We start from the raw sequence: 12,298 nt of genomic DNA, 5'->3' as shown, positions 1-12,298 counted from the left end.
CCGAAATCGAGAGTTGGATGCTTAACCAGCTGAGCCACCCAGGCGCCCCTTCTCACTTCCAACAACCAAACCTGCTGCTGACCTGTCGCTGAGTCGGGCCAGGCCTGGGCCCCGCTGCCAGCGGCTGTTTTTAGCCGAAGCGCGCCTGAGAAGCCGGCCCTCTCAATGCGGGCCCTACGCCGCGCCAGAGGAAAGACCGAGCACCCCGCAGAAGAGCAGTGGGACCGGGTCCTGTCTGTTAAGACAGAGCAAATGATGCTCAAGCTCCCCAGCCAGGCGTGCAAAACGATCCCAAGGGACTCGGTCACCTCCCGGTTCAGCGAGACCGGGCCTCGGTCAGCCGGTGCCTGGGACCAGTGTGAGGGCAGGCGAGCCACCAACAAAACCGCGGCCCTGAGTGGCAGCCCCGCCTCCGGAATTCCCTGGGGCACACGGCCACCCACCAAGGAGATGGCGGGGCTGCCAGGGCGTCCAGGCTCCTTAGAACAGCTGCTCCTGGGGAATAGCCCGGGCGTGGGACTGACGTCGCTCCAGCCAGCACCCAGCGGCCAGCAGCACAGAACGGGAAGCTCCCCGCAGCCGACCGGGAAAGGTCCCCGAGACCCAGCGAGGGGGGAGACTGAGGTGCGGGGATATGTGCGTCATGCTGCGTCTTGGGGTCTAAAGGGGGTCGGAACGCGTCTGCGTTTGCTGGCGTTTGTGCAGGGAAACCGTGAGGGGAAGAAAGGAGCAGGGGGGGTGAGTAGGTGAAGCGCGGGCATTTTGCCGGGCGGTGAACCCCGTCACCGGGTGCTGTGACACCTTGTGCACACCACGTGTGCCGATAAGGACACGGTAGGAGGTCGGGGCTGCCGGGACGGGTGCAGGGGCCGGAGCAGGGGTCCGTGTTACCAAGGCGTGAGCCACCCTCACTGAAGGCGGCGGCGGGTGGGCCAGACCGAAGCCAAAAGGAGCCACACGTTCTCACCGGGCGCCAGCCGATACTGCCGCTCAGCACGGGGCAGGGGTGACAAATTCTCAGACTTCTGTACAGGTGCCGAGCCACTGGAATTTGAACAATTAAGTAAATGGACGGTGGATGGTGAAAGCCAGGTTTGTCACTGTTGGAGTAGGGTTACAGAAAATCAAGGAGAGGGCTGGAAGAATCCATACGGTGATGGATGACGGGCGGGGATGTCAGGTCTCAGTTAATACAGACACATTCTGCATACGGAACTGCTTACATCGGTGTGTGTGCAAAGTACTTAGACCCGCGTACGTAGACGGGTTAGACGCGCACGCGCTGAGTTGCAGGTACGTGCACACGCACGGGTCAGTACACTCATAGTTGCAGATCTGTGTGAAAAAGAGAAGACCTAGGTAGCCGCAAGCATGCCCAGAGTGCAGACAGATCTTGGTTCCTAAGACCACCCTCCAACTGAGGGAATCAGGACCCTTGGAGAAACGGCCGGCTCTAGGACCAGGCCAGCAAAGGGCCAGGGTGGGGCCTGGCTTGTGGCGCCACAGAGGAAGGAAGTGAATGAGTGGGTGAGCGAATGGATGAAATACCACCAGGATGCGGTGAGTCGAGGGGACACAGGAGCCCACTGAGAGAGCTCCCAATGGCCAAAGCTAGAAAGCTTTGAGCAACAAAATTAATTAGTATCAGATTAGAACCCACATTACAAGATATCCATGAGTCTATCCAGGATAAATCCATGAGCAAATACATAAAGGAGGGAGAAGGGACAGATCTCTCCCCGTAAGAAGAACCTCCAGGGATTTACGTGGAGACACCACCCCCGAGGAGGGGGGCCCCCTCCCCAGTCCTCAGGTGGGCACCGAGCGCCGTGACCTCCCGCTAAGAGCGCAGCGCGGGACGGCGGGGAGGGGGCCGTGCGGTGGGGAAGCCCGGCAAACCCGGCCGCGGCCGGGGGGTCAAGGTCAGCATCCCGGTGACGGCGGGTGCCCTTGACGGGACGCGAGGAGAGGGCACGCCACCACCCCGGTCTTCCTCCCGGGGACCCGCGATCCCTGTGTAAGCACGGGAGACGATCAGACGAGTCCGGGCCGAGGGACCTCGCACACAACCCCTGGCCGGGACCCGTCGCAGAAATCGTCACAACACGGCAAGTCTGAGGAACCGTCCCAGCCCCGAGGAGCCGGGAGATGGGCGGACAAAGCATCACGTGATGTCCTGGGCGGGCTCCTGGGCAGGGGACACTAAGGGGGAATCTAAGGGAATCCGAGCCACGGATAGACTTTACTTAAGAATAAAGTCTGGTGGCTCAGTCAGTTAAGTGTCCGACTTCAGCTCAGGTCATGATCTCATAGTTCGTGGGTTCGAGCCCCGCATGGGGCTCTGTGCTGACAGCTCAGAGCCTGGAGACCCGCTTTGGAGTCTGTGTCTCCCTCTCTCTCTGCCTCTCCCCTGCTCTCTCTCAAAAAAATTTTTGTTTATTAAAAAAAAAAGAACAATGGACCCATAGTTGTGCACCAGCTGAGGCAAACGCACCCTTCTAGTGTAAGATGTCAATGGTCAAGGAGACTGGGCGGGCAGTGGTTCTGTAAATCTAAAACTGTTCTGAAAGGTGAAAAAGGTGGAACACCAGGATGCGGGTGGAGAGGGAACCATTAAGACCCACACACACTGGGGGTACAGCCGGGCCTGCAGCCGACTGCCTGGGGCGAAGTCCCAGGTCCACTTGCTGTGGCCCTGGGCCAGCCCAGGAGCCTCCCAGCGCCGCACCTGCACCTCCCTCAGCGGGGCTCAAGGACACCGAGGCAGGCCTTGGGCGGCCCATCCTAGCCCAGCCGCTACCCTCCAGGGGTCTCGGCCATGTTGCGGCACCCAGAGCCTCGGGCCTCTCCGTGTGAGTCAAGGAGGAGGAACCCTCACGGTCCGTCCCGAGAACCCTGCAGCCACTGGGGAGGGGGACGGTCGCAAGGGTCCTTGTGCCTGTGCAGAAACTGAGGCTCAGAGCAGAGCAGCACCTGGGGCCACGGAGGGGTCCCTCCCCCCGGCCAGCCTGTGCCAAGTCCACAGCGGGGGTCGCAGGACTGTGGGGGCAAGGCCCCTCCCTGGTCTCGTCCATATCTGGCCCCATTCCTCTCCCCACGGCCCTTCCCTGCTCCAAGCCTCTCTCAGGCCCACCTCTGAAAAAGCTGTCGCCCCTGGGGCCGGCGGGGCGACAGGGACTTTGGCCCCTGGGGGCTGAGATGGGGGCTGGAGAAAGAGGGGGGACAGAGAGCAGGGTGCTGAAGTCCAGGCAGGTAGGGCCGCACCAGGGCGAGGGAAAGCCAGGACCCCGGCCCCTGCCACCAGCCCAGGGCTGTGGCTCCTCTCCATGGTCATCAGCACAGACGGAGGCCGCTGACCCAGTGTGGGCCTGCACGGGGCCCCCGTGACTCTCTCACCCTACAGACAGGAACACTGAGGTACAGAGGGGCAGGGTCACTAGCTCCCAGGTGCTGGGCCAGGATCAGAACCCCTGGGCCCACTGTCTCCTGAGCCCTCCCGGGGCCCCAACCTGGGGGCAGGCACATCCGCCCCCCTCACAGTGGCCACCGCGACAACATCCAGCGTCACCTGCCGGCTCTCAGCTCCTTTCTCAGGCGTGGGGACACCAGGCTGGCCTTTCCCTGGCCACCTGAATCCCGGCCTGAAGCAGCGCCCGCCCTGCTGCTCCCCGACCAGGCGGGATTGGAGGGCACGCCCCACGCACGCCCTCCCCTGACCCCACCTGTCCAGACAGGTGAGCCGGAGGCAGGCCGGGGGCTGCCGCCTCGTAGGGGTGGCTCCTTCCGGGGGCAGATCCAGCCCAGTGGCTGGGGACTTACCCTGCCAGGGGGCAGACGCTGCCAGCGAAGGAAGGGAGGGAGGGAGGCTGCGTGGGGGTCTCACCTGCGGCTGCCGCGCGGACACTTGCCTCCTGGTCCCGGGCCCCACAGGTCGGTGGGTCCAGCCGGGGCAGGATGCACACGCTTTAGGCCCCCAGGCTCCAATCAGGTGGCCCGATAGTCGCCCAGGTCATTGGTCGCGCCCACGACTACGGCCCGCCTCTCGAGTCTCCTCCCCCCTGACCTTCCTCCTCCTTATCTGCTCCGAAGTCCCCGGTCAGCATTCCCGAGCTGGGAGGGGAGGGGTGGCCTGGGGGGAAGTGCAGGCTCCAGGCCTGGTGTGCGGGAAGGAGGTGGGGGGGGGACCCTCAAGGAGGAGGGAGGCCTGGCCCTCTGCACGGCTGCAGGGGGCGGGGACAACCCACCGCTTAGCTGGGCTGAAGAGAGCTCGCCCCTCCAGGGGGCCCTGCTTCCTGTAGCTGGGCCTGGGGGCAGCTGGCGGGCACTCAGCAAACACTTATTGGACACCTACTGTGTGCCGGGCCCAGCGTGAGGTCAGCAGTGGGTCAGCGAAGGGGGGCAGGGTCTCTCGTGTGGGGTCCAGAGAAGCCCATATTTGCTCATGATGAGTCACCTGCCGTGTCCTTAAATTTGGAGTCTAGACTCCAAGGTCCGGCCCAGAAATCTGGATTTTCAACAAGTTCCCAAGTGACCTTTGACACCCGTGTCCCCAAAGGGCACGCCTACCTTCAGATTAAGCAACAGGTGGGCGCTGACCCTCCCGGCCCCGGCCCCTCCGCAGACCCCTGACCACCAAGGGAGGCAGACACCTGCCCTACCTCGTCAGTGCTCGTGAGCATAAGTGGCTCGAGACTGTTGGGGGCGGGCACCCCAGCTGTGCATTTTCACCAGGCATCCCGGTGACTCTCGGCCACGGGAGGTGATTCCTGCTGTCACGGGCAGAGGTGGGCAGGGAGTCACTGGCTCAGGAGTCGGGACACACTGGGCTGTGGGGCCTGAGTGCCCGTCCTCGTCACCCATGGGGACGCGTGAACGAATGACCTAGGCAGTGTCTGAGGAGTTCTCCGCTTTGCGAGAGCGCGGGGTAGGATTCTGCACGGCCCTGCTGGCTGACAGCCGATGGCACCGGCCGGGCGGCCCCGACGTTGTCCAGTCTAGAGACCTTCCCGCAAAGCCTCACGGGCTTGTCTGTGTGTCCGGTGCTGCCCCAGGACGGGGCTCCTTCCAGGGAGGACGGCTGGGTCCCAGAGTTGCCACCCCTGTGAGGGCCACCCACCGCCAGCTGCCCTCAGCACATGCAGCCTAGAGACTTCTGAATTCCTCTCAAGGATCCAGGGGGTAGAGATCACAGGAGGAAGCCAGACGCCCGGCTGTTCCGGAAACTCCAAGAGCCTGGCTGCATGAGGCGGCTTTCCGCCTGGCCCACTCGGGGCTGGGGAGCTTCCCAATGCCCACGGTGACGTGGGGGCTCCACCGATTCACTAGGTGGCATCCTGCAGGGACTGAGCTGTGACCCCACTTTCCCGGGCCTAGTGGGGGCCCAGCGGCCAAGCCCCGTGGCTCAGTCCCCAGGAACCTGTCGGGCGTCCTGGGGCCCGTGGGGATCCTCCAAGCTCTCGGACGGTGCCCAGGGGAGGATGCCGGTCACCAGCCCGGAGGGGCGTAGAGGTGGTGAGGGTGAGGGCCTGCAGGGGGCCAGCACCCCACTCACGCCTTTGATCTCAAAGGCTCTGAGCACCCCACCGGGTCTGCCCTGGGCCTGCTGCCGGCTGGAACAATAAAGGCCCCAGGCCACACAGCAATGTGGATACAGTCTGATCCCGAAAGTCTGCAAGCAGGGGTCCTACTGTGGGACTTCCCCCTGCTGGAGTCTTGGGGTCTAGGAGCTCTGCCCACCCCCTACCCCGGCCTCGCAGTTTCTCTCACGGGACCACACTGGGTCAGGGCCCCTGTACTTTTTTTTAATGTTTATTGTTATTTTGAGAGAGAGAGAGCAGGGGAGGGGCAGAGAGAGAGAGAGGGAGAGAGAGACAATCCCCAAGCAGGCTCTGCACGGACAGCAAGGAGCCCGACGTGCGGCTCCAACTCACGAACTGAGAGATCACGACCTGAGCCGAGATCAAGGGTCGGAACGCTTCACCGACGGAGCCCCCAGGCGCCCCAGGGGCCCTGTGTTTTTAATCCCGGCTCCATACAGACAATACACAGCCATCTCTGGGCCTCAGTTTCCCTGTTTGCAAGCTGGAAGTGTCTGTGCTGGGAGCCCTGTGGGTCAGACCGCAGGGGTCACGACTCCTCCTCATCTGCGTGTGCGTGGTCCTGGCTGAGGGGCCCGTGTGGGGTGGCGCAATGCCTGTCCTCGCTCTTGGAGAGAGAATTCTGTCGGCGACACAGCGGTGTCCCACAGGCCCTCTGACCTAGTGTTGATGGGCTGAGGACACGTGTAAGAAGCCCCAGGGCCTCCTTGGTGTGGATGAGGTGGCCGGCCGCCGTCTCGCCTCGGGCACAGGCGCCAGGGGGCCCAGAACTCCCTTGAAAACAAGTCACCTAAGCCCTAAACTTATTGTCTCTGTCCTTTACAGACCATATTAGAAATCCTGCTTATTAATAGTAAAGCCAAGGGCACCTTTCCGCAGCCAGGGCCCTAAAGGGCTGGCCCGGCCACCTGTCCCCCGAGGGGACACGACTGGACGGGGCAGCCCTGAGGGCCCATGTGGTCACATCGGAGTGAGGGAGATGCACAGAAGCCAGGAGATCCCAGGAAATGAGCGTGTGTGTGGAGAAAGGGCCGCACGGACCTGTTTTCCTGTGGGATACACAGCGCTGAGCTCCCTGCGGCCAGCGAGACAGAAACAGGCCGGGAACAGGGGACCACGAGGGGGACAACCACCTGTACACTTGAAAGGGTGTTCTGCACGCCCCAAGGAGCCGGAGTGTGGTGCTTCTGATGGGGCCACAGGGCTGTCCTCCCCACGCCCCTGTGCGGGGGCTGGGGACTCTCAGTGGAGGGGTGGGGGTGCTGGGTCCTGGCTGGCCCGTCACTGAGCCCAGGAGGACATTCTCCACAGCATCCTCCGGGGTGGGGCGGACCGCGGACGACTGGAGCCCCTTTTTGCTTTTGAAAATGCTCTTTAGAGGAAGCAGCAAAGTCAGACTGGAGAAAACAACATTCACAACGTAACCTGAAGGTGATTATTTCTGTCATCAGGGAAAGCGATCAGCCTGAGAATGAAGACCGTCTTTTGCACCAGGTTTGTGAACGAAGGCGGATCTGAGCAGGTCTGTGAGCCCGAGGATGCAGCAGGGACTTGAAATTCGGGCTCCTGGAGCCGGTGGCCTCAGTGGCCCCAGGCTGGAGGCCCCCGACACCATTGTGAACAAGCCCACGGGTGAGCCCGGGGAGCCTGGGGGGCGGTTCTCTCCGAGTGGCTTGGGACGAATGCCCCGCACAACTGGGCCTCGGTATTTCCCGTCCAGATCCAGACATCAGGCCAGCTCTCTGCAGGTCCCATGTCCCCATGTCTGTCCAAACCTAGAGGGACGGCTCCTACTCACTACTGCCCTCTAGTGGAAAACCAGAAGACGGAGCACAGAGACCATATTGGTCACCCGCTCTGGGTCCCCTGTGGGCCACCCCCATGGGGAGGCCGGAGGCCCTGTGGTTGTGACCGCCCCTCCTTGGTGACAGCAATGGCTCACCCAGGAAGTGGCGGGCTGGGGTTCGCCTGGTTCTCTCCCCGCCCTGGATCCCCGACTCTTATCACACACACAACGGCATTACTAGCTTAACGACGGATGAGAATGCCCCAGCCTGGGCTCACATGGGTCACCCCACCTGTCCACAAAGCCCCCCTGGAGGTAGGGCTTCTGGTCTCACCCGCTTAAGAGTGAAGGGTGGAGAGAGGACGCAGGGAGCCCGAACTCACACAGCTGGTGAGTGGGGCCCACTCACCCCACAGGCAGGACCCCACAGGTAGGACTCGGGACCAGCCACAAAGTGGGGATCACAGGGTCGTCAGCTGACTGCGTCCCGGTGACAGCCGCGTGCTAGCTCCAGCCGCTGGAGACGGGCAGCGAGCTGAGTGATGGAGAAGAGAAACAGGGCTTTCAGCTGGCAAACCCGGCCTGGGTCCCGCCTGCTCCAGACATCAGTAGGACACCCTGGGCAGATGTCCCGTCCTGGCCCAAGGGACATCTGTGAAGTCAGGAACGGGCCCGCCGGGCCATGCCAGGACTCCACGCAGCGACATCCATCCATGGAGTGGCCGCAGGTCCCCTCCCTTGGAGACTGCAAATGCCGCCCCACCTGGACAGGCGCAAGCCGTCCCCTGGCTGCACCCTCCTTGCGGGGAGGGGTGGGGGGAGACAAGTGCACCTGACCCTGACTATTTAGGTTGTATTTTCTTGAGTCAGACGCTTAACCTCGCTAAGCTTCCGTTTTTATCTCAGAAATGGGACGCATGCGTGAGCCAGCTCAGAAGTGATCCCCCCTGGCAGACCTTTGGAGGGGACCATGGCCCCGGCAACGGCCTGACCGCAGCCTCACAAGAGCCCTTGAGGCACAGAACCTGTGGGACAAACGTTTCATAAGCCAGCACACACCACAGGGCCCACCCCCCACTCACCCGGAGGGTATGTACCTGAGGAAAGGCGCGAAAGGCGGTTCACACCATGGTGGTGGCACCGAGCACTCTTGGGGTCTGCACATCTATTGACGCTGACATTTGCTGGCTTCCGGTTGACCCTGGGGGCACACCTTCGTCATGCCTTGGTTTCCCCGTCTGTGCAGTGGAGCCAGCAAGCTTGGGGCTGGAGGGGGCAAAGCGCAGGCGATGTCCACGGTGCAGGCGGTTGGCGGTGCTCCGAGGCCAGGTCTCGGCTTGCCGGAAGGTCCGCTCCCTTCCCCCACCGCCCCGGAAAGTCAGCTCCTCATTTGGAGAAGGAAACACAGGACCGCCGCAGGTCTGTTTGCACCTTGGTAGAGCAGATGACAAATGGGACCTGATTTTCTGGAAAGACGAGGGAGAATCTCATAAATGCTCTGGTGGCCCTCTTGGTCCTCAAGATCCACTAAAAAGCGCCTGTGATTACAAATCCCTTGATCTCGGTGGTGTTCCTGGCTCCGTTGATGGAGGCCCGTGTGACCGCAGGCAGGGTGCTCACCTTCTCTGAGCCTGGGTGTCCCCAGTCGTGACGCAAATTGCCCATGGACCAGCAGACATGCAGTCATGCCTGAGTTCTCTCCTCCCCACTCCCACCTGCCCCCGAGAGTCCACCTGGGAAACCTCAGGTCCCCTCAACTGCCTTTTCATCGGAGTCCCAGAGTTTTTTGGGTTTTTTTTTAATGTTTTATTTATTTTTGAGTGTATGAGCAGGGGAGAGGCAGAGAGGGAGGGGGACGGAAGATCGGAGGCAGGCTCTAGGCTCTGAGCTGTCAGCACGGAGCCCGATGTGGGGCTTGAACTCATGAACCACGAGATCAGGACCCAAGCCGAAGTCGGACGGATGCTCGACTGACTGAGCCACCCAGGCGCCCCGAGACTTTTGAAATCAATCAATCAATCAATCTATCAATCAATTATATAAAACCTTCAGGTGCTGCTCATCAGGGCAGGTCCTGACCGAGAGCTTAACCCCCTGCAGATTTCCCTTCTTGTGTCTTATTCCTCCTCAACCACATTGTCATCATCCCCATTTTACGGATGAGTAAACTGAGGTTCTGAAGGGTCAGGAGGCTCGCCTGGGTCACACAGTACAGCTGGGACCCTGCTGGGGCTGAGCCCGGGTCTCCAGCACTCCCGAGGGCTGCATCTTCCAAGGATCCAGGACGGCCAGCCCGGCAAGGCCACGGCAGAGGTGGGGGCCCAGGAGACCCCGAGGAAAGCACAGGGGAGGGGAGGTTCCCTGGGGCATGCCGGGCGCTTTCCCTCGCTCTGGCCCGAATGCCTGGGCTGTCTTTGCCAGGCCACCCGGGACCTCCGCTCTCTGCCTTAACCTCCAAGGGGCAGGCATGGCGGCCTCGGTTCTGGGCAGCTGCGGGCCGTTCTGTTCAGCAGGCGAGCTCTGCAGCAGAAGATCCTGGTCAATAAGCCACCGGGAGTGACTTCTCCAGAAGGACGGGCCCAAGCAGGCAGGCACTTCCTGCTCTCTGCGGCCCCCACGCAGTGAAGGGGCAGGGCCGGCTGTGGCCGACCTTCCAGACCCCAGACTGGCCCCGTGCACCTGTTACGTGCCAGGCCCTGCAGGGCACCAGGGTGGGCCTGGGTCTCCGGTCCCTGAGCTGCCACCTCCAGAGATGTGACCCTGGGAAGGCCTCTCTCCCGATCAGCCTCAGCGTGCTCACCTGGGCACAGGGATCATCGCACAGAGCCAGGCGAGGAATGTGAATAAAGTACGTGTGTCCAGCACGGGGAGGGCCCCTGTTTGCTGTTGTTTTTATCATTTTTACCGGTTTTACAGGCGCAAAAGTGTACTTTGCTTGGGCGCACAGTTACGTGAAGTTTAATGCTCACGTACTCACCCCACGGAATTCGAAACAATTCTGTCACCTCTCCAAACCAAGCCCTTTAACGATGAACTCAATGCCTTCGCCAGGAGGCAGCCAGCTGGTGGCTCGGCCTGGACGCCCGCTGGCTCTGCGTGGCCTGCGGGTCCGAAGCCTGTGCAGCCGTGTTTGCATCCACCCCCGGGTGCTCGATGAGGATCCTCCTTCAACTGACGGGAGCTGGGATCCTTCAAGTCCCTTCTCCGCCAGGCCCGTCTCAGAGGCGTGTGGCCAAGAGAGAGAGAGCCCTGCTAAGTCAGTCGAGTTCCCCGTCCTCCTGGCCCCTGGGGGACTTCTGTCCCCCGCCTGCCTCCGCAAGGAGCCTGTCAGGTGGCTCTACCCAGAACCAGAGGCACAACCAGAACCTAAACCCCCCCGTCCCGACGTTTGCTCTCAGTAACTTCCCACCGCTGGAACGAGCCTGGTGCTGCGCAGGGGCCTCTCTCCTCTGTCTCTCTCACTCTCTCTGTTCCTCTGTCTCTCTGTGTGTCTGTCTCTCTCACTCTGTCTCTCTTGGTCTCTCTCCCCCTGGCCGAACGCAGGAAAGCAGATGGCTTGCTGCTTAGAGCGCGGGTCTGGCTACTCGTTACCTGCAAGAATCCCCGAGCCGTCCCCCCCCCCCCCATTTCTCCTTCACAACAGCCTGCAAAGGGCCTGGAAAAAGGAGGAAACAATAATCAAGGTGCAGGTTTCAAAGGTGGATTTCAGGAGGGTGCTCTCCTCCCCCCGCCCCTGTCCCCACAGACACCACACCCCCTCGGCCGGCACTTGGGAGGGGGGCCCGGACTCCCCTGCAGCCCTATCACTGGCCGCTACTCACCGCTGTCCCGGGGCACAGAAGAACCGCGAGACCCCCGTGATCCTGTGCGTGGCAGACGTGCCCTCCGGCCTCCACCAGGCAGGGGCCTCCCCGGCTTCTCGGGCTGAGGGCTGATCACGACCCCCGGTACAGTCACTCTTTGCCTTGTGGTCCGTTGGGACGAGGTCCTCGCTAGCAAGTTTCAGCTTCAATAGAACCTTTGCCCTGTCCCCTGGTGGAATCATCGCCATCCCCTCCGACCACGCTGGGCCAGGACCGCCAACCCCACGGAACCGGAGACCACAGAGCGGGCAGCACAAAGTCTGCCAGCAGGCCCCTGAGAATGACTGGCAGGGGCCGATCTCGCTCCCACCCTTGCTTTCCGGCCCCACGCACGGCCTGTCGGCTCGGTGCACACCCCACACCCTGGAAAACAGGAAACACAGCGGAAGGTGGGGCACTGAGCCTCGGGTGGGCCGTCCCGTCAGCTGGCTGCTTCCCAGAGAGTGGGTCCCACGGTCTGGGGTTCCACATCACACCTTCCATGCTGCAAAACGGGAGCCTTGGTCTGAGCGCTTCCTCGGCAGTCTGTATGGACAGCGTTGTCAATTGTCCGTAAGTTGAACACTGACCCCGGTCTGTATGGTTTTCTGTCTGCCCTGTTGGGCGGAGGATTGGGGACCCAGGGAGCACCCGCAGGGGCACATATCTCCTTTCATCTCTGAGCTCGCCTCTAAGGGGTTTCCCTGACATACAGTGGATGATAGCCTTTTCTCCCTGCCTCTTGCCTGGAGCAGAGTTGAAAGATGTCACCTTTCTCTCCGGCTCTGACGAGGGGTCAGGTAAGCCAGAGGCTCTCGGGGATTCCCCAAGCATGCCAGCCAGACCGGGGGGGGGGGGGCAGGTGAGAGGTGAGGGCCCCCAGGACGATTCTGCCGCTTAAGCCGGGACCAATCCAAACCCTGTGCCATCTGGAGGGAGATCCTATCACTGTTCTAAACGTGTTTATTTCAGTGAGTCACAAACACCGTTGATTTAGAGGCTTGGGGGTATTATAAACAACAACAGACTCAAATCCAAGTGCTTAAACAAAAAGGTCTTCCTTGGCTCTTGGA

General features: G+C 61.8%; 1 protein-coding gene across 1 annotated transcript in view; it reads right to left on the bottom strand.

Moving 5' to 3' along the window:
- The window catches only part of SH3TC1 (SH3 domain and tetratricopeptide repeats 1), a 47,571-nt gene extending 43,579 nt beyond the window's left edge, over nucleotides 1–3,992 (bottom strand). The window contains 1 exon segment of the mRNA XM_040495310.1: nucleotides 3,820–3,992. The gene's annotated coding sequence lies outside the window, so the exon portion shown is untranslated.
- Nucleotides 3,993–12,298: the final 8,306 nt, after the last annotated feature.

Source organism: Herpailurus yagouaroundi, unplaced genomic scaffold (assembly GCF_014898765.1).
Source record: "Herpailurus yagouaroundi ecotype Mexico unplaced genomic scaffold, PumYag 28, whole genome shotgun sequence".
Taxonomy (NCBI): Eukaryota; Metazoa; Chordata; class Mammalia; order Carnivora; family Felidae; genus Herpailurus; species Herpailurus yagouaroundi.
Note: the sequence above shows the minus strand (reverse complement) of the source record. Positions and strands in the feature narration are given on the sequence as shown.